The 20366-nt window shown below is 46.3% G+C and overlaps 11 non-coding genes across 11 annotated transcripts; all 11 read right to left on the bottom strand.

The window, feature by feature from the left end:
* Nucleotides 1–2260: 2260 nt before the first annotated feature.
* trnal-uag (transfer RNA leucine (anticodon UAG)) lies at nt 2261–2342 on the bottom strand. Its single transcript has one exon. It is a non-coding gene; the product is annotated as a tRNA-Leu (tRNA).
* A 2834-nt stretch (nt 2343–5176) lies between these two features.
* trnal-uag (transfer RNA leucine (anticodon UAG)) lies at nt 5177–5258 on the bottom strand. Its single transcript has one exon. It is a non-coding gene; the product is annotated as a tRNA-Leu (tRNA).
* A 1635-nt stretch (nt 5259–6893) lies between these two features.
* On the bottom strand, nt 6894–6966 carry trnav-uac (transfer RNA valine (anticodon UAC)). Its single transcript has one exon. It is a non-coding gene; the product is annotated as a tRNA-Val (tRNA).
* A 1126-nt stretch (nt 6967–8092) lies between these two features.
* Nucleotides 8093–8174, bottom strand: trnal-uag (transfer RNA leucine (anticodon UAG)). Its single transcript has one exon. It is a non-coding gene; the product is annotated as a tRNA-Leu (tRNA).
* Nucleotides 8175–11008: 2834 nt separating this feature from the next.
* On the bottom strand, nt 11009–11090 carry trnal-uag (transfer RNA leucine (anticodon UAG)). The gene has a single exon. It is a non-coding gene; the product is annotated as a tRNA-Leu (tRNA).
* Nucleotides 11091–12725: 1635 nt separating this feature from the next.
* Nucleotides 12726–12798, bottom strand: trnav-uac (transfer RNA valine (anticodon UAC)). Its single transcript has one exon. It is a non-coding gene; the product is annotated as a tRNA-Val (tRNA).
* Nucleotides 12799–13924: 1126 nt separating this feature from the next.
* trnal-uag (transfer RNA leucine (anticodon UAG)) lies at nt 13925–14006 on the bottom strand. The gene has a single exon. It is a non-coding gene; the product is annotated as a tRNA-Leu (tRNA).
* A 1609-nt stretch (nt 14007–15615) lies between these two features.
* On the bottom strand, nt 15616–15688 carry trnav-uac (transfer RNA valine (anticodon UAC)). Its single transcript has one exon. It is a non-coding gene; the product is annotated as a tRNA-Val (tRNA).
* A 1126-nt stretch (nt 15689–16814) lies between these two features.
* Nucleotides 16815–16896, bottom strand: trnal-uag (transfer RNA leucine (anticodon UAG)). Its single transcript has one exon. It is a non-coding gene; the product is annotated as a tRNA-Leu (tRNA).
* A 1635-nt stretch (nt 16897–18531) lies between these two features.
* On the bottom strand, nt 18532–18604 carry trnav-uac (transfer RNA valine (anticodon UAC)). Its single transcript has one exon. It is a non-coding gene; the product is annotated as a tRNA-Val (tRNA).
* A 1126-nt stretch (nt 18605–19730) lies between these two features.
* Nucleotides 19731–19812, bottom strand: trnal-uag (transfer RNA leucine (anticodon UAG)). The gene has a single exon. It is a non-coding gene; the product is annotated as a tRNA-Leu (tRNA).
* Between the last annotated feature and the right edge of the window lie 554 nt (nt 19813–20366).

The raw sequence follows: 20366 nt of genomic DNA, 5'->3' as shown, positions 1-20366 counted from the left end.
GATGCCACTTTCCTTGTCTTTTTGCCTTAACCGTGCAATTCGCTGCAGAGATGTTCACAGCTGGATATGAGCCACATGGATACCAACTGAGTCGACGAGAAGCGACTCAATAAATTTTGCTAAATTCCACGGTGCTTATTAGAAATGCAGTTTCTGTTCACATCAATCTAAAAGACAGTTTCTGAACATAGTAACAGAAGTCAAAAGGTAATTAGCTCACCCCACCCCCCTCTCCGGAAGAGGTGCTAACTGCTCTTGAGTGCTTTTTGTTCTCGATGTGAAGAGCTCTCACGTCTGAGTCACCTTCACACGTCTCTGTATGCTGAGTGAATCACAAAGAAGGAATTTCACCAGAGCTGCAACTGCCTCACTTCTCCACTCGCCCTCCCAGTTTACATTTTCCTGCTCGTCAGTGATTTAAAGAAAACCAAATGGATGCGATGTCATTCTGTAGCCTCGCTGTCGATTCCTCCGTTTCAGTTCCAACGTGGCTTAGATCTCGGGGCGCACCTTAATACTAGCGACGCTATGAAAGCACAGGTGCAGAGGTTCCCCTGAGAGTGTCATTTCTTTCATTGCTGTTGCTGATTGAATGAGCCACTAACGTGCGAACTGCTCCAAAACATGATTCAGGACCTCTGGTGCCAACTCTCGCACGTTGAATAACGACAGACAGCTTCCAAATGATGTCTTTCATAGACGACTTTGGGGGTACATTTGACAGACCGATTAGTTCAGGCATCCGTGGTGTGCTGTGACACCAGCGCATCAGCTTCTCCCCTGTCTTGGAAACGGGCCGCCTGCGCAAGGAATGCCAATGCGGTACTGCTTTTCGTGGAAGGACCAGAAGGCCACTACACTCTCAAACAGAATGGCATATGATCACAACCAAGTTGGAGAAAAATTTACAATACTTTGCACAGTAATTAAATGGAGTTGCATTGCATTTCACTCCGAGAGCAGATTTTTTCAAGCAAATTCGAAGGCAGTTTGCAGATGGTAAAGCAATCAAGAAAGCTCCGTTCTTGTCCATGTTAAATTCTGCAGTTGAAGAACAAAGCAGTTTCTGGCCAGTTTCGAACTGGGGACCTTTCGCGCGTAAGGCGAACGTGATGACCACTACACTACAGAAACAAGCCGCAGTCGCCTCTGCGGAGCCTCAGTGGCATCCAGCACTGAACGTTGAAGCCATTTTACCTTTCACTTTTCTGTTTCCAATAGCTCGTTGTTTAATGGGACTTGTTTAATCATGGCTATGTGGTGAGCATGGACGAGATACACCGAAGTATCTGTTTCCACGCGGTGTGCGCCAATAACATTGTGTTGCTTACACCGGCTGTAAAGGATCACTTTTTAGCGGAGCTTGCCGTCGCAGTCTGTGGCAGTATCATTTAGTCTGTTCGACTGCTCACGGGACAAGTCGCATTGTGAAACACTGCAGAAACGAACGACTTCCTTACTTTTGCTCCGACTGACCATACTGCGGGAAATTTTCCCAGATTCTCAGTTGAGGATTTTTGCAGCTGGAAGTTACCTCAGAAACCCTGTTAATTCGTAATGTATTGAGCGAATCGCAAAACAGAAAGCATTTAACACGGAACACAAACAAAACTGGCAAACCAAATGCGTTTTCAGACACAGCGAGCATGAATGCTAAATGTGAGACAGGCCGGGGGCATGAGCCATAAAGTAATCTCACAACTAACAACAGGGCAATTCCAAACTGCTCTTTCAAACATACTGGAGCCTGAGTGCACCACCACTTCCCAGACAATGCTGAAAAGAGAGAAAGAAAGAACACAATAAGAATGGGCCATTAAAAAGTGAATTTCACCAATCACAGTCTCGATTACATTACCTTTCCCTTCCGATGTCTCCAGGACGGAAATAAAGGAAATGGGAGAAATTCAATAACATGTGACATCGCAATTCATTGGAACGATTTTCCCATTAGCAGAAAACAAAATAACGACGAGTCGAGCCCCCGCAGGACTTTGTTTCACAGCAGCAATGAAATAACAGCCTCCATTCGGTTCCAGTAAACGCACAACTTGTCTGGGACAGCAGAGCTGTTTGCGATTTTCCGCGCGGGAGGCGAGCACGATCATGACAGCACAGACACCGGAAAAGTCGGCACTTTTCCACACCACAGTTAATTGCCCGGGAAGCACAGACATGTTTTTTCGGTTTTAAACAGAAATGCAGCAGGAGTCGAAACAGTATTTTAACAAGCTGCGTCGTTGGAAACGATCAGCAGAAATGGCAGCGGTGGGATTCGAACCCACGCCTCTATCGAGACTGGAGTCTAAACCCAGCGCCTTAGACCGCTCAGCCACACTACCAGTCAGCCGCGCCCCTCATTTTCTTGCACTTCCAATTGTGATGCTGCGTAACAACAGATGCAAAGTCACGTGAAAAGGGTTCCATGATCCCTCTCTGACACGCACAACTGCTGGGATGTGCCCGTCTACAATATCAATTTCGCAGCAGATAATGATAGCCCATCAATCCAGATAAATAAGCTGAGTCTATCTTCTCAGACTCTTTTCAGCTACAAATGTATCTGTGAGTGCGTGAGAACATACGATCGGTTATGATTTGGTCAAATTACCATGAGCTGCTTGACATTACTGCAATTTCGATTCTTGCTTTGCTAAATGATTTCACCCTTTGATCGAAACAGGACACCTTTCACGTTTACACGGAACATGAAACACACCGGACTACAGGGAAAATGCACAAAGCTGAGCAGGCCGTGTTCCACATCATACCGCGCAGCATCGTTTCAGTCACTGTGTCTGTTTTGCAGAATTAGAGTCCCAAAGAATGTTCTCCACCCTAAAACCGGAGGTTGCATTACAATCCGAGAACGACAGATCACATTGTGAGGATGCTCTGACTTCGGAGCCGGTTCGAGATGCCACTTTCCTTGTCTTTTTGCCTTAACCGTGCAATTCGCTGCAGAGATGTTCACAGCTGGATATGAGCCACATGGATACCAACTGAGTCGACGAGAAGCGACTCAATAAATTTTGCTAAATTCCACGGTGCTTATTAGAAATGCAGTTTCTGTTCACATCAATCTAAAAGACAGTTTCTGAACATAGTAACAGAAGTCAAAAGGTAATTAGCTCACCCCACCCCCCTCTCCGGAAGAGGTGCTAACTGCTCTTGAGTGCTTTTTGTTCTCGATGTGAAGAGCTCTCACGTCTGAGTCACCTTCACACGTCTCTGTATGCTGAGTGAATCACAAAGAAGGAATTTCACCAGAGCTGCAACTGCCTCACTTCTCCACTCGCCCTCCCAGTTTACATTTTCCTGCTCGTCAGTGATTTAAAGAAAACCAAATGGATGCGATGTCATTCTGTAGCCTCGCTGTCGATTCCTCCGTTTCAGTTCCAACGTGGCTTAGATCTCGGGGCGCACCTTAATACTAGCGACGCTATGAAAGCACAGGTGCAGAGGTTCCCCTGAGAGTGTCATTTCTTTCATTGCTGTTGCTGATTGAATGAGCCACTAACGTGCGAACTGCTCCAAAACATGATTCAGGACCTCTGGTGCCAACTCTCGCACGTTGAATAACGACAGACAGCTTCCAAATGATGTCTTTCATAGACGACTTTGGGGGTACATTTGACAGACCGATTAGTTCAGGCATCCGTGGTGTGCTGTGACACCAGCGCATCAGCTTCTCCCCTGTCTTGGAAACGGGCCGCCTGCGCAAGGAATGCCAATGCGGTACTGCTTTTCGTGGAAGGACCAGAAGGCCACTACACTCTCAAACAGAATGGCATATGATCACAACCAAGTTGGAGAAAAATTTACAATACTTTGCACAGTAATTAAATGGAGTTGCATTGCATTTCACTCCGAGAGCAGATTTTTTCAAGCAAATTCGAAGGCAGTTTGCAGATGGTAAAGCAATCAAGAAAGCTCCGTTCTTGTCCATGTTAAATTCTGCAGTTGAAGAACAAAGCAGTTTCTGGCTAGTTTCGAACTGGGGACCTTTCGCGCGTAAGGCGAACGTGATGACCACTACACTACAGAAACAAGCCGCAGTCCCCTCTGCGGAGCCTCAGTGGCATCCAGCACTGAACGTTGAAGCCATTTTACCTTTCACTTTTCTGTTTCCAATAGCTCGTTGTTTAATGGGACTTGTTTAATCATGGCTATGTGGTGAGCATGGACGAGATACACCGAAGTATCTGTTTCCACGCGGTGTGCGCCAATAACATTGTGTTGCTTACACCGGCTGTAAAGGATCACTTTTTAGCGGAGCTTGCCGTCGCAGTCTGTGGCAGTATCATTTAGTCTGTTCGACTGCTCACGGGACAAGTCGCATTGTGAAACACTGCAGAAACGAACGACTTCCTTACTTTTGCTCCGACTGACCATACTGCGGGAAATTTTCCCAGATTCTCAGTTGAGGATTTTTGCAGCTGGAAGTTACCTCAGAAACCCTGTTAATTCGTAATGTATTGAGCGAATCGCAAAACAGAAAGCATTTAACACGGAACACAAACAAAACTGGCAAACCAAATGCGTTTTCAGACACAGCGAGCATGAATGCTAAATGTGAGACAGGCCGGGGGCATGAGCCATAAAGTAATCTCACAACTAACAACAGGGCAATTCCAAACTGCTCTTTCAAACATACTGGAGCCTGAGTGCACCACCACTTCCCAGACAATGCTGAAAAGAGAGAAAGAAAGAACACAATAAGAATGGGCCATTAAAAAGTGAATTTCACCAATCACAGTCTCGATTACATTACCTTTCCCTTCCGATGTCTCCAGGACGGAAATAAAGGAAATGGGAGAAATTCAATAACATGTGACATCGCAATTCATTGGAACGATTTTCCCATTAGCAGAAAACAAAATAACGACGAGTCGAGCCCCCGCAGGACTTTGTTTCACAGCAGCAATGAAATAACAGCCTCCATTCGGTTCCAGTAAACGCACAACTTGTCTGGGACAGCAGAGCTGTTTGCGATTTTCCGCGCGGGAGGCGAGCACGATCATGACAGCACAGACACCGGAAAAGTCGGCACTTTTCCACACCACAGTTAATTGCCCGGGAAGCACAGACATGTTTTTTCGGTTTTAAACAGAAATGCAGCAGGAGTCGAAACAGTATTTTAACAAGCTGCGTCGTTGGAAACGATCAGCAGAAATGGCAGCGGTGGGATTCGAACCCACGCCTCTATCGAGACTGGAGTCTAAACCCAGCGCCTTAGACCGCTCGGCCACACTACCAGCCAGCCGCGCCCCTCATTTTCTTGCACTTCCAATTGTGATGCTGCGTAACAACAGATGCAAAGTCACGTGAAAAGGGTTCCATGATCCCTCTCTGACACGCACAACTGCTGGGATGTGCCCGTCTACAATATCAATTTCGCAGCAGATAATGATAGCCCATCAATCCAGATAAATAAGCTGAGTCTATCTTCTCAGACTCTTTTCAGCTACAAATGTATCTGTGAGTGCGTGAGAACATACGATCGGTTATGATTTGGTCAAATTACCATGAGCTGCTTGACATTACTGCAATTTCGATTCTTGCTTTGCTAAATGATTTCACCCTTTGATCGAAACAGGACACCTTTCACGTTTACACGGAACATGAAACACACCGGACTACAGGGAAAATGCACAAAGCTGAGCAGGCCGTGTTCCACATCATACCGCGCAGCATCGTTTCAGTCACTGTGTCTGTTTTGCAGAATTAGAGTCCCAAAGAATGTTCTCCACCCTAAAACCGGAGGTTGCATTACAATCCGAGAACGACAGATCACATTGTGAGGATGCTCTGACTTCGGAGCCGGTTCGAGATGCCACTTTCCTTGTCTTTTTGCCTTAACCGTGCAATTCGCTGCAGAGATGTTCACAGCTGGATATGAGCCACATGGATACCAACTGAGTCGACGAGAAGCGACTCAATAAATTTTGCTAAATTCCACGGTGCTTATTAGAAATGCAGTTTCTGTTCACATCAATCTAAAAGACAGTTTCTGAACATAGTAACAGAAGTCAAAAGGTAATTAGCTCACCCCACCCCCCTCTCCGGAAGAGGTGCTAACTGCTCTTGAGTGCTTTTTGTTCTCGATGTGAAGAGCTCTCACGTCTGAGTCACCTTCACACGTCTCTGTATGCTGAGTGAATCACAAAGAAGGAATTTCACCAGAGCTGCAACTGCCTCACTTCTCCACTCGCCCTCCCAGTTTACATTTTCCTGCTCGTCAGTGATTTAAAGAAAACCAAATGGATGCGATGTCATTCTGTAGCCTCGCTGTCGATTCCTCCGTTTCAGTTCCAACGTGGCTTAGATCTCGGGGCGCACCTTAATACTAGCGACGCTATGAAAGCACAGGTGCAGAGGTTCCCCTGAGAGTGTCATTTCTTTCATTGCTGTTGCTGATTGAATGAGCCACTAACGTGCGAACTGCTCCAAAACATGATTCAGGACCTCTGGTGCCAACTCTCGCACGTTGAATAACGACAGACAGCTTCCAAATGATGTCTTTCATAGACGACTTTGGGGGTACATTTGACAGACCGATTAGTTCAGGCATCCGTGGTGTGCTGTGACACCAGCGCATCAGCTTCTCCCCTGTCTTGGAAACGGGCCGCCTGCGCAAGGAATGCCAATGCGGTACTGCTTTTCGTGGAAGGACCAGAAGGCCACTACACTCTCAAACAGAATGGCATATGATCACAACCAAGTTGGAGAAAAATTTACAATACTTTGCACAGTAATTAAATGGAGTTGCATTGCATTTCACTCCGAGAGCAGATTTTTTCAAGCAAATTCGAAGGCAGTTTGCAGATGGTAAAGCAATCAAGAAAGCTCCGTTCTTGTCCATGTTAAATTCTGCAGTTGAAGAACAAAGCAGTTTCTGCCCAGTTTCGAACTGGGGACCTTTCGCGCGTAAGGCGAACGTGATGACCACTACACTACAGAAACAAGCCGCAGTCGCCTCTGCGGAGCCTCAGTGGCATCCAGCACTGAACGTTGAAGCCATTTTACCTTTCACTTTTCTGTTTCCAATAGCTCGTTGTTTAATGGGACTTGTTTAATCATGGCTATGTGGTGAGCATGGACGAGATACACCGAAGTATCTGTTTCCACGCGGTGTGCGCCAATAACATTGTGTTGCTTACACCGGCTGTAAAGGATCACTTTTTAGCGGAGCTTGCCGTCGCAGTCTGTGGCAGTATCATTTAGTCTGTTCGACTGCTCACGGGACAAGTCGCATTGTGAAACACTGCAGAAACGAACGACTTCCTTACTTTTGCTCCGACTGACCATACTGCGGGAAATTTTCCCAGATTCTCAGTTGAGGATTTTTGCAGCTGGAAGTTACCTCAGAAACCCTGTTAATTCGTAATGTATTGAGCGAATCGCAAAACAGAAAGCATTTAACACGGAACACAAACAAAACTGGCAAACCAAATGCGTTTTCAGACACAGCGAGCATGAATGCTAAATGTGAGACAGGCCGGGGGCATGAGCCATAAAGTAATCTCACAACTAACAACAGGGCAATTCCAAACTGCTCTTTCAAACATACTGGAGCCTGAGTGCACCACCACTTCCCAGACAATGCTGAAAAGAGAGAAAGAAAGAACACAATAAGAATGGGCCATTAAAAAGTGAATTTCACCAATCACAGTCTCGATTACATTACCTTTCCCTTCCGATGTCTCCAGGACGGAAATAAAGGAAATGGGAGAAATTCAATAACATGTGACATCGCAATTCATTGGAACGATTTTCCCATTAGCAGAAAACAAAATAACGACGAGTCGAGCCCCCGCAGGACTTTGTTTCACAGCAGCAATGAAATAACAGCCTCCATTCGGTTCCAGTAAACGCACAACTTGTCTGGGACAGCAGAGCTGTTTGCGATTTTCCGCGCGGGAGGCGAGCACGATCATGACAGCACAGACACCGGAAAAGTCGGCACTTTTCCACACCACAGTTAATTGCCCGGGAAGCACAGACATGTTTTTTCGGTTTTAAACAGAAATGCAGCAGGAGTCGAAACAGTATTTTAACAAGCTGCGTCGTTGGAAACGATCAGCAGAAATGGCAGCGGTGGGATTCGAACCCACGCCTCTATCGAGACTGGAGTCTAAACCCAGCGCCTTAGACCGCTCAGCCACACTACCAGTCAGCCGCGCCCCTCATTTTCTTGCACTTCCAATTGTGATGCTGCGTAACAACAGATGCAAAGTCACGTGAAAAGGGTTCCATGATCCCTCTCTGACACGCACAACTGCTGGGATGTGCCCGTCTACAATATCAATTTCGCAGCAGATAATGATAGCCCATCAATCCAGATAAATAAGCTGAGTCTATCTTCTCAGACTCTTTTCAGCTACAAATGTATCTGTGAGTGCGTGAGAACATACGATCGGTTATGATTTGGTCAAATTACCATGAGCTGCTTGACATTACTGCAATTTCGATTCTTGCTTTGCTAAATGATTTCACCCTTTGATCGAAACAGGACACCTTTCACGTTTACACGGAACATGAAACACACCGGACTACAGGGAAAATGCACAAAGCTGAGCAGGCCGTGTTCCACATCATACCGCGCAGCATCGTTTCAGTCACTGTGTCTGTTTTGCAGAATTAGAGTCCCAAAGAATGTTCTCCACCCTAAAACCGGAGGTTGCATTACAATCCGAGAACGACAGATCACATTGTGAGGATGCTCTGACTTCGGAGCCGGTTCGAGATGCCACTTTCCTTGTCTTTTTGCCTTAACCGTGCAATTCGCTGCAGAGATGTTCACAGCTGGATATGAGCCACATGGATACCAACTGAGTCGACGAGAAGCGACTCAATAAATTTTGCTAAATTCCACGGTGCTTATTAGAAATGCAGTTTCTGTTCACATCAATCTAAAAGACAGTTTCTGAACATAGTAACAGAAGTCAAAAGGTAATTAGCTCACCCCACCCCCCTCTCCGGAAGAGGTGCTAACTGCTCTTGAGTGCTTTTTGTTCTCGATGTGAAGAGCTCTCACGTCTGAGTCACCTTCACACGTCTCTGTATGCTGAGTGAATCACAAAGAAGGAATTTCACCAGAGCTGCAACTGCCTCACTTCTCCACTCGCCCTCCCAGTTTACATTTTCCTGCTCGTCAGTGATTTAAAGAAAACCAAATGGATGCGATGTCATTCTGTAGCCTCGCTGTCGATTCCTCCGTTTCAGTTCCAACGTGGCTTAGATCTCGGGGCGCACCTTAATACTAGCGACGCTATGAAAGCACAGGTGCAGAGGTTCCCCTGAGAGTGTCATTTCTTTCATTGCTGTTGCTGATTGAATGAGCCACTAACGTGCGAACTGCTCCAAAACATGATTCAGGACCTCTGGTGCCAACTCTCGCACGTTGAATAACGACAGACAGCTTCCAAATGATGTCTTTCATAGACGACTTTGGGGGTACATTTGACAGACCGATTAGTTCAGGCATCCGTGGTGTGCTGTGACACCAGCGCATCAGCTTCTCCCCTGTCTTGGAAACGGGCCGCCTGCGCAAGGAATGCCAATGCGGTACTGCTTTTCGTGGAAGGACCAGAAGGCCACTACACTCTCAAACAGAATGGCATATGATCACAACCAAGTTGGAGAAAAATTTACAATACTTTGCACAGTAATTAAATGGAGTTGCATTGCATTTCACTCCGAGAGCAGATTTTTTCAAGCAAATTCGAAGGCAGTTTGCAGATGGTAAAGCAATCAAGAAAGCTCCGTTCTTGTCCATGTTAAATTCTGCAGTTGAAGAACAAAGCAGTTTCTGGCTAGTTTCGAACTGGGGACCTTTCGCGCGTAAGGCGAACGTGATGACCACTACACTACAGAAACAAGCCGCAGTCCCCTCTGCGGAGCCTCAGTGGCATCCAGCACTGAACGTTGAAGCCATTTTACCTTTCACTTTTCTGTTTCCAATAGCTCGTTGTTTAATGGGACTTGTTTAATCATGGCTATGTGGTGAGCATGGACGAGATACACCGAAGTATCTGTTTCCACGCGGTGTGCGCCAATAACATTGTGTTGCTTACACCGGCTGTAAAGGATCACTTTTTAGCGGAGCTTGCCGTCGCAGTCTGTGGCAGTATCATTTAGTCTGTTCGACTGCTCACGGGACAAGTCGCATTGTGAAACACTGCAGAAACGAACGACTTCCTTACTTTTGCTCCGACTGACCATACTGCGGGAAATTTTCCCAGATTCTCAGTTGAGGATTTTTGCAGCTGGAAGTTACCTCAGAAACCCTGTTAATTCGTAATGTATTGAGCGAATCGCAAAACAGAAAGCATTTAACACGGAACACAAACAAAACTGGCAAACCAAATGCGTTTTCAGACACAGCGAGCATGAATGCTAAATGTGAGACAGGCCGGGGGCATGAGCCATAAAGTAATCTCACAATTAACAACAGGGCAATTCCAAACTGCTCTTTCAAACATACTGGAGCCTGAGTGCACCACCACTTCCCAGACAATGCTGAAAAGAGAGAAAGAAAGAACACAATAAGAATGGGCCATTAAAAAGTGAATTTCACCAATCACAGTCTCGATTACATTACCTTTCCCTTCCGATGTCTCCAGGACGGAAATAAAGGAAATGGGAGAAATTCAATAACATGTGACATCGCAATTCATTGGAACGATTTTCCCATTAGCAGAAAACAAAATAACGACGAGTCGAGCCCCCGCAGGACTTTGTTTCACAGCAGCAATGAAATAACAGCCTCCATTCGGTTCCAGTAAACGCACAACTTGTCTGGGACAGCAGAGCTGTTTGCGATTTTCCGCGCGGGAGGCGAGCACGATCATGACAGCACAGACACCGGAAAAGTCGGCACTTTTCCACACCACAGTTAATTGCCCGGGAAGCACAGACATGTTTTTTCGGTTTTAAACAGAAATGCAGCAGGAGTCGAAACAGTATTTTAACAAGCTGCGTCGTTGGAAACGATCAGCAGAAATGACAGCGGTGGGATTCGAACCCACGCCTCTATCGAGACTGGAGTCTAAACCCAGCGCCTTAGACCGCTCGGCCACACTACCAGCCAGCCGCGCCCCTCATTTTCTTGCACTTCCAATTGTGATGCTGCGTAACAACAGATGCAAAGTCACGTGAAAAGGGTTCCATGATCCCTCTCTGACACGCACAACTGCTGGGATGTGCCCGTCTACAATATCAATTTCGCAGCAGATAATGATAGCCCATCAATCCAGATAAATAAGCTGAGTCTATCTTCTCAGACTCTTTTCAGCTACAAATGTATCTGTGAGTGCGTGAGAACATACGATCGGTTATGATTTGGTCAAATTACCATGAGCTGCTTGACATTACTGCAATTTCGATTCTTGCTTTGCTAAATGATTTCACCCTTTGATCGAAACAGGACACCTTTCACGTTTACACGGAACATGAAACACACCGGACTACAGGGAAAATGCACAAAGCTGAGCAGGCCGTGTTCCACATCATACCGCGCAGCATCGTTTCAGTCACTGTGTCTGTTTTGCAGAATTAGAGTCCCAAAGAATGTTCTCCACCCTAAAACCGGAGGTTGCATTACAATCCGAGAACGACAGATCACATTGTGAGGATGCTCTGACTTCGGAGCCGGTTCGAGATGCCACTTTCCTTGTCTTTTTGCCTTAACCGTGCAATTCGCTGCAGAGATGTTCACAGCTGGATATGAGCCACATGGATACCAACTGAGTCGACGAGAAGCGACTCAATAAATTTTGCTAAATTCCACGGTGCTTATTAGAAATGCAGTTTCTGTTCACATCAATCTAAAAGACAGTTTCTGAACATAGTAACAGAAGTCAAAAGGTAATTAGCTCACCCCACCCCCCTCTCCGGAAGAGGTGCTAACTGCTCTTGAGTGCTTTTTGTTCTCGATGTGAAGAGCTCTCACGTCTGAGTCACCTTCACACGTCTCTGTATGCTGAGTGAATCACAAAGAAGGAATTTCACCAGAGCTGCAACTGCCTCACTTCTCCACTCGCCCTCCCAGTTTACATTTTCCTGCTCGTCAGTGATTTAAAGAAAACCAAATGGATGCGATGTCATTCTGTAGCCTCGCTGTCGATTCCTCCGTTTCAGTTCCAACGTGGCTTAGATCTCGGGGCGCACCTTAATACTAGCGACGCTATGAAAGCACAGGTGCAGAGGTTCCCCTGAGAGTGTCATTTCTTTCATTGCTGTTGCTGATTGAATGAGCCACTAACGTGCGAACTGCTCCAAAACATGATTCAGGACCTCTGGTGCCAACTCTCGCACGTTGAATAACGACAGACAGCTTCCAAATGATGTCTTTCATAGACGACTTTGGGGGTACATTTGACAGACCGATTAGTTCAGGCATCCGTGGTGTGCTGTGACACCAGCGCATCAGCTTCTCCCCTGTCTTGGAAACGGGCCGCCTGCGCAAGGAATGCCAATGCGGTACTGCTTTTCGTGGAAGGACCAGAAGGCCACTACACTCTCAAACAGAATGGCATATGATCACAACCAAGTTGGAGAAAAATTTACAATACTTTGCACAGTAATTAAATGGAGTTGCATTGCATTTCACTCCGAGAGCAGATTTTTTCAAGCAAATTCGAAGGCAGTTTGCAGATGGTAAAGCAATCAAGAAAGCTCCGTTCTTGTCCATGTTAAATTCTGCAGTTGAAGAACAAAGCAGTTTCTGCCCAGTTTCGAACTGGGGACCTTTCGCGCGTAAGGCGAACGTGATGACCACTACACTACAGAAACAAGCCGCAGTCGCCTCTGCGGAGCCTCAGTGGCATCCAGCACTGAACGTTGAAGCCATTTTACCTTTCACTTTTCTGTTTCCAATAGCTCGTTGTTTAATGGGACTTGTTTAATCATGGCTATGTGGTGAGCATGGACGAGATACACCGAAGTATCTGTTTCCACGCGGTGTGCGCCAATAACATTGTGTTGCTTACACCGGCTGTAAAGGATCACTTTTTAGCGGAGCTTGCCGTCGCAGTCTGTGGCAGTATCATTTAGTCTGTTCGACTGCTCACGGGACAAGTCGCATTGTGAAACACTGCAGAAACGAACGACTTCCTTACTTTTGCTCCGACTGACCATACTGCGGGAAATTTTCCCAGATTCTCAGTTGAGGATTTTTGCAGCTGGAAGTTACCTCAGAAACCCTGTTAATTCGTAATGTATTGAGCGAATCGCAAAACAGAAAGCATTTAACACGGAACACAAACAAAACTGGCAAACCAAATGCGTTTTCAGACACAGCGAGCATGAATGCTAAATGTGAGACAGGCCGGGGGCATGAGCCATAAAGTAATCTCACAACTAACAACAGGGCAATTCCAAACTGCTCTTTCAAACATACTGGAGCCTGAGTGCACCACCACTTCCCAGACAATGCTGAAAAGAGAGAAAGAAAGAACACAATAAGAATGGGCCATTAAAAAGTGAATTTCACCAATCACAGTCTCGATTACATTACCTTTCCCTTCCGATGTCTCCAGGACGGAAATAAAGGAAATGGGAGAAATTCAATAACATGTGACATCGCAATTCATTGGAACGATTTTCCCATTAGCAGAAAACAAAATAACGACGAGTCGAGCCCCCGCAGGACTTTGTTTCACAGCAGCAATGAAATAACAGCCTCCATTCGGTTCCAGTAAACGCACAACTTGTCTGGGACAGCAGAGCTGTTTGCGATTTTCCGCGCGGGAGGCGAGCACGATCATGACAGCACAGACACCGGAAAAGTCGGCACTTTTCCACACCACAGTTAATTGCCCGGGAAGCACAGACATGTTTTTTCGGTTTTAAACAGAAATGCAGCAGGAGTCGAAACAGTATTTTAACAAGCTGCGTCGTTGGAAACGATCAGCAGAAATGGCAGCGGTGGGATTCGAACCCACGCCTCTATCGAGACTGGAGTCTAAACCCAGCGCCTTAGACCGCTCGGCCACACTACCAGTCAGCCGCGCCCCTCATTTTCTTGCACTTCCAATTGTGATGCTGCGTAACAACAGATGCAAAGTCACGTGAAAAGGGTTCCATGATCCCTCTCTGACACGCACAACTGCTGGGATGTGCCCGTCTACAATATCAATTTCGCAGCAGATAATGATAGCCCATCAATCCAGATAAATAAGCTGAGTCTATCTTCTCAGACTCTTTTCAGCTACAAATGTATCTGTGAGTGCGTGAGAACATACGATCGGTTATGATTTGGTCAAATTACCATGAGCTGCTTGACATTACTGCAATTTCGATTCTTGCTTTGCTAAATGATTTCACCCTTTGATCGAAACAGGACACCTTTCACGTTTACACGGAACATGAAACACACCGGACTACAGGGAAAATGCACAAAGCTGAGCAGGCCGTGTTCCACATCATACCGCGCAGCATCGTTTCAGTCACTGTGTCTGTTTTGCAGAATTAGAGTCCCAAAGAATGTTCTCCACCCTAAAACCGGAGGTTGCATTACAATCCGAGAACGACAGATCACATTGTGAGGATGCTCTGACTTCGGAGCCGGTTCGAGATGCCGTGCAATTCGCTGCAGAGATGTTCACAGCTGGATATGAGCCACATGGATACCAACTGAGTCGACGAGAAGCGACTCAATAAATTTTGCTAAATTCCACGGTGCTTATTAGAAATGCAGTTTCTGTTCACATCAATCTAAAAGACAGTTTCTGAACATAGTAACAGAAGTCAAAAGGTAATTAGCTCACCCCACCCCCCTCTCCGGAAGAGGTGCTAACTGCTCTTGAGTGCTTTTTGTTCTCGATGTGAAGAGCTCTCACGTCTGAGTCACCTTCACACGTCTCTGTATGCTGAGTGAATCACAAAGAAGGAATTTCACCAGAGCTGCAACTGCCTCACTTCTCCACTCGCCCTCCCAGTTTACATTTTCCTGCTCGTCAGTGATTTAAAGAAAACCAAATGGATGCGATGTCATTCTGTAGCCTCGCTGTCGATTCCTCCGTTTCAGTTCCAACGTGGCTTAGATCTCGGGGCGCACCTTAATACTAGCGACGCTATGAAAGCACAGGTGCAGAGGTTCCCCTGAGAGTGTCATTTCTTTCATTGCTGTTGCTGATTGAATGAGCCACTAACGTGCGAACTGCTCCAAAACATGATTCAGGACCTCTGGTGCCAACTCTCGCACGTTGAATAACGACAGACAGCTTCCAAATGATGTCTTTCATAGACGACTTTGGGGGTACATTTGACAGACCGATTAGTTCAGGCATCCGTGGTGTGCTGTGACACCAGCGCATCAGCTTCTCCCCTGTCTTGGAAACGGGCCGCCTGCGCAAGGAATGCCAATGCGGTACTGCTTTTCGTGGAAGGACCAGAAGGCCACTACACTCTCAAACAGAATGGCATATGATCACAACCAAGTTGGAGAAAAATTTACAATACTTTGCACAGTAATTAAATGGAGTTGCATTGCATTTCACTCCGAGAGCAGATTTTTTCAAGCAAATTCGAAGGCAGTTTGTAGATGGTAAAGCAATCAAGAAAGCTCCGTTCTTGTCCATGTTAAATTCTGCAGTTGAAGAACAAAGCAGTTTCTGCCCAGTTTCGAACTGGGGACCTTTCGCGCGTAAGGCGAACGTGATGACCACTACACTACAGAAACAAGCCGCAGTCGCCTCTGCGGAGCCTCAGTGGCATCCAGCACTGAACGTTGAAGCCATTTTACCTTTCACTTTTCTGTTTCCAATAGCTCGTTGTTTAATGGGACTTGTTTAATCATGGCTATGTGGTGAGCATGGACGAGATACACCGAAGTATCTGTTTCCACGCGGTGTGCGCCAATAACATTGTGTTGCTTACACCGGCTGTAAAGGATCACTTTTTAGCGGAGCTTGCCGTCGCAGTCTGTGGCAGTATCATTTAGTCTGTTCGACTGCTCACGGGACAAGTCGCATTGTGAAACACTGCAGAAACGAACGACTTCCTTACTTTTGCTCCGACTGACCATACTGCGGGAAATTTTCCCAGATTCTCAGGTGAGGATTTTTGCAGCTGGAAGTTACCTCAGAAACCCTGTTAATTCGTAATGTATTGAGCGAATCGCAAAACAGAAAGCATTTAACACGGAACACAAACAAAACTGGCAAACCAAATGCGTTTTCAGACACAGCGAGCATGAATGCTAAATGTGAGACAGGCCGGGGGCATGAGCCATAAAGTAATCTCACAACTAACAACAGGGCAATTCCAAACTGCTCTTTCAAACATACTGGAGCCTGAGTGCACCACCACTTCCCAGACAATGCTGAAAAGAGAGAAAGAAAGAACACAATAAGAATGGGCCATTAAAAAGTGAATTTCACCAATCACAGTCTCGATTACATTACCTTTCCCTTCCGATGTCTCCAGGACGGAAATAAAGGAAATGGGAGAAATTCAATAACATGTGACATCGCAATTCATTGGAACGATTTTCCCATTAGCAGAAAACAAAATAACGACGAGTCGAGCCCCCGCAGGACTTTGTTTCACAGCAGCAATGAAATAACAGCCTCCATTCGGTTCCAGTAAACGCACAACTTGTCTGGGACAGCAGAGCTGTTTGCGATTTTCCGCGCGGGAGGCGAGCACGATCATGACAGCACAGACACCGGAAAAGTCGGCACTTTTCCACACCACAGTTAATTGCCCGGGAAGCACAGACATGTTTTTTCGGTTTTAAACAGAAATGCAGCAGGAGTCGAAACAGTATTTTAACAAGCTGCGTCGTTGGAAACGATCAGCAGAAATGGCAGCGGTGGGATTCGAACCCACGCCTCTATCGAGACTGGAGTCTAAACCCAGCGCCTTAGACCGCTCGGCCACACTACCAGCCAGCCGCGCCCCTCATTTTCTTGCACTTCCAATTGTGATGCTGCGTAACAACAGATGCAAAGTCACGTGAAAAGGGTTCCATGATCCCTCTCTGACACGCACAACTGCTGGGATGTGCCCGTCTACAATATCAATTTCGCAGCAGATAATGATAGCCCATCAATCCAGATAAATAAGCTGAGTCTATCTTCTCAGACTCTTTTCAGCTACAAATGTATCTGTGAGTGCGTGAGAACATACGATCGGTTATGATTTGGTCAAATTACCATGAGCTGCTTGACATTACTGCAATTTCGATTCTTGCTTTGCTAAATGATTTCACCCTTTGATCGAAACAGGACACCTTTCACGTTTACACGGAACATGAAACACACCGGACTACAGGGAAAATGCGCAAAGCTGAGCAGGCCGTGTTCCACATCATACCGCGCGGCATCGTTTCAGTCACTGTGTCTGTTTTGCAGAATTAGAGTCCCAAAGAATGTTCTCCACCCTAAAACCGGAGGTTGCATTACAATCCGAGAACGACAGATCACATTGTGAGGATGCTCTGACTTCGGAGCCGGTTCGAGATGCCACTTTCCTTGTCTTTTTGCCTTAACCGTGCAATTCGCTGCAGAGATGTTCACAGCTGGATATGAGCCACATGGATACCAACTGAGTCGACGAGAAGCGACTCAATAAATTTTGCTAAATTCCACGGTGCTTATTAGAAATGCAGTTTCTGTTCACATCAATCTAAAAGACAGTTTCTGAACATAGTAACAGAAGTCAAAAGGTAATTAGCTCACCCCACCCCCCTCTCCGGAAGAGGTGCTAACTGCTCTTGAGTGCTTTTTGTTCTCGATGTGAAGAGCTCTCACGTCTGAGTCACCTTCACACGTCTCTGTATGCTGAGTGAATCACAAAGAAGGAATTTCACCAGAGCTGCAACTGCCTCACTTCTCCACTCGCCCTCCCAGTTTACATTTTCCTGCTCGTCAGTGATTTAAAGAAAACCAAATGGATGCGATGTCATTCTGTAGCCTCGCTGTCGATTCCTCCGTTTCAGTTCCAACGTGGCTTAGATCTCGGGGCGCACCTTAATACTAGCGACGCTATGAAAGCACAGGTGCAGAGGTTCCCCTGAGAGTGTCATTTCTTTCATTGCTGTTGCTGATTGAATGAGCCACTAACGTGCGAACTGCTCCAAAACATGATTCAGGACCTCTGGTGCCAACTCTCGCACGTTGAATAACGACAGACAGCTTCCAAATGATGTCTTTCATAGACGACTTTGGGGGTACATTTGACAGACCGATTAGTTCAGGCATCCGTGGTGTGCTGTGACACCAGCGCATCAGCTTCTCCCCTGTCTTGGAAACGGGCCGCCTGCGCAAGGAATGCCAATGCGGTACTGCTTTTCGTGGAAGGACCAGAAGGCCACTACACTCTCAAACAGAATGGCATATGATCACAACCAAGTTGGAGAAAAATTTACAATACTTTGCACAGTAATTAAATGGAGTTGCATTGCATTTCACTCCGAGAGCAGATTTTTTCAAGCAAATTCGAAGGCAGTTTGCAGATGGTAAAGCAATCAAGAAAGCTCCGTTCTTGTCCATGTTAAATTCTGCAGTTGAAGAACAAAGCAGTTTCTGCCCAGTTTCGAACTGGGGACCTTTCGCGCGTAAGGCGAACGTGATGACCACTACACTACAGAAACAAGCCGCAGTCGCCTCTGCGGAGCCTCAGTGGCATCCAGCACTGAACGTTGAAGCCATTTTACCTTTCACTTTTCTGTTTCCAATAGCTCGTTGTTTAATGGGACTTGTTTAATCATGGCTATGTGGTGAGCATGGACGAGATACACCGAAGTATCTGTTTCCACGCGGTGTGCGCCAATAACATTGTGTTGCTTACACCGGCTGTAAAGGATCACTTTTTAGCGGAGCTTGCCGTCGCAGTCTGTGGCAGTATCATTTAGTCTGTTCGACTGCTCACGGGACAAGTCGCATTGTGAAACACTGCAGAAACGAACGACTTCCTTACTTTTGCTCCGACTGACCATACTGCGGGAAATTTTCCCAGATTCTCAGTTGAGGATTTTTGCAGCTGGAAGTTACCTCAGAAACCCTGTTAATTCGTAATGTATTGAGCGAATCGCAAAACAGAAAGCATTTAACACGGAACACAAACAAAACTGGCAAACCAAATGCGTTTTCAGACACAGCGAGCATGAATGCTAAATGTGAGACAGGCCGGGGGCATGAGCCATAAAGTAATCTCACAACTAACAACAGGGCAATTCCAAACTGCTCTTTCAAACATACTGGAGCCTGAGTGCACCACCACTTCCCAGACAATGCTGAAAAGAGAGAAAGAAAGAACACAATAAGAATGGGCCATTAAAAAGTGAATTTCACCAATCACAGTCTCGATTACATTACCTTTCCCTTCCGATGTCTCCAGGACGGAAATAAAGGAAATGGGAGAAATTCAATAACATGTGACATCGCAATTCATTGGAACGATTTTCCCATTAGCAGAAAACAAAATAACGACGAGTCGAGCCCCCGCAGGACTTTGTTTCACAGCAGCAATGAAATAACAGCCTCCATTCGGTTCCAGTAAACGCACAACTTGTCTGGGACAGCAGAGCTGTTTGCGATTTTCCGCGCGGGAGGCGAGCACGATCATGACAGCACAGACACCGGAAAAGTCGGCACTTTTCCACACCACAGTTAATTGCCCGGGAAGCACAGACATGTTTTTTCGGTTTTAAACAGAAATGCAGCAGGAGTCGAAACAGTATTTTAACAAGCTGCGTCGTTGGAAACGATCAGCAGAAATGGCAGCGGTGGGATTCGAACCCACGCCTCTATCGAGACTGGAGTCTAAACCCAGCGCCTTAGACCGCTCGGCCACACTACCAGCCAGCCGCGCCCCTCATTTTCTTGCACTTCCAATTGTGATGCTGCGTAACAACAGATGCAAAGTCACGTGAAAAGGGTTCCATGATCCCTCTCTGACACGCACAACTGCTGGGATGTGCCCGTCTACAATATCAATTTCGCAGCAGATAATGATAGCCCATCAATCCAGATAAATAAGCTGAGTCTATCTTCTCAGACTCTTTTCAGCTACAAATGTATCTGTGAGTGCGTGAGAACATACGATCGGTTATGATTTGGTCAAATTACCATGAGCTGCTTGACATTACTGCAATTTCGATTCTTGCTTTGCTAAATGATTTCACCCTTTGATCGAAACAGGACACCTTTCACGTTTACACGGAACATGAAACACACCGGACTACAGGGAAAATGCACAAAGCTGAGCAGGCCGTGTTCCACATCATACCGCGCAGCATCGTTTCAGTCACTGTGTCTGTTTTGCAGAATTAGAGTCCCAAAGAATGTTCTCCACCCTAAAACCGGAGGTTGCATTACAATCCGAGAACGACAGATCACATTGTGAGGATGCTC

Source organism: Chiloscyllium plagiosum, unplaced genomic scaffold (assembly GCF_037043375.1).
Source record: "Chiloscyllium plagiosum isolate Xiang-an unplaced genomic scaffold, Cpla_swu_hap1 HiC_scaffold_21, whole genome shotgun sequence".
NCBI classification, from domain to species: Eukaryota; Metazoa; Chordata; class Chondrichthyes; order Orectolobiformes; family Hemiscylliidae; genus Chiloscyllium; species Chiloscyllium plagiosum.
The sequence above is the reverse complement of the archived record's forward strand: the minus strand, read 5'-3'. Positions and strand labels throughout refer to the sequence as shown.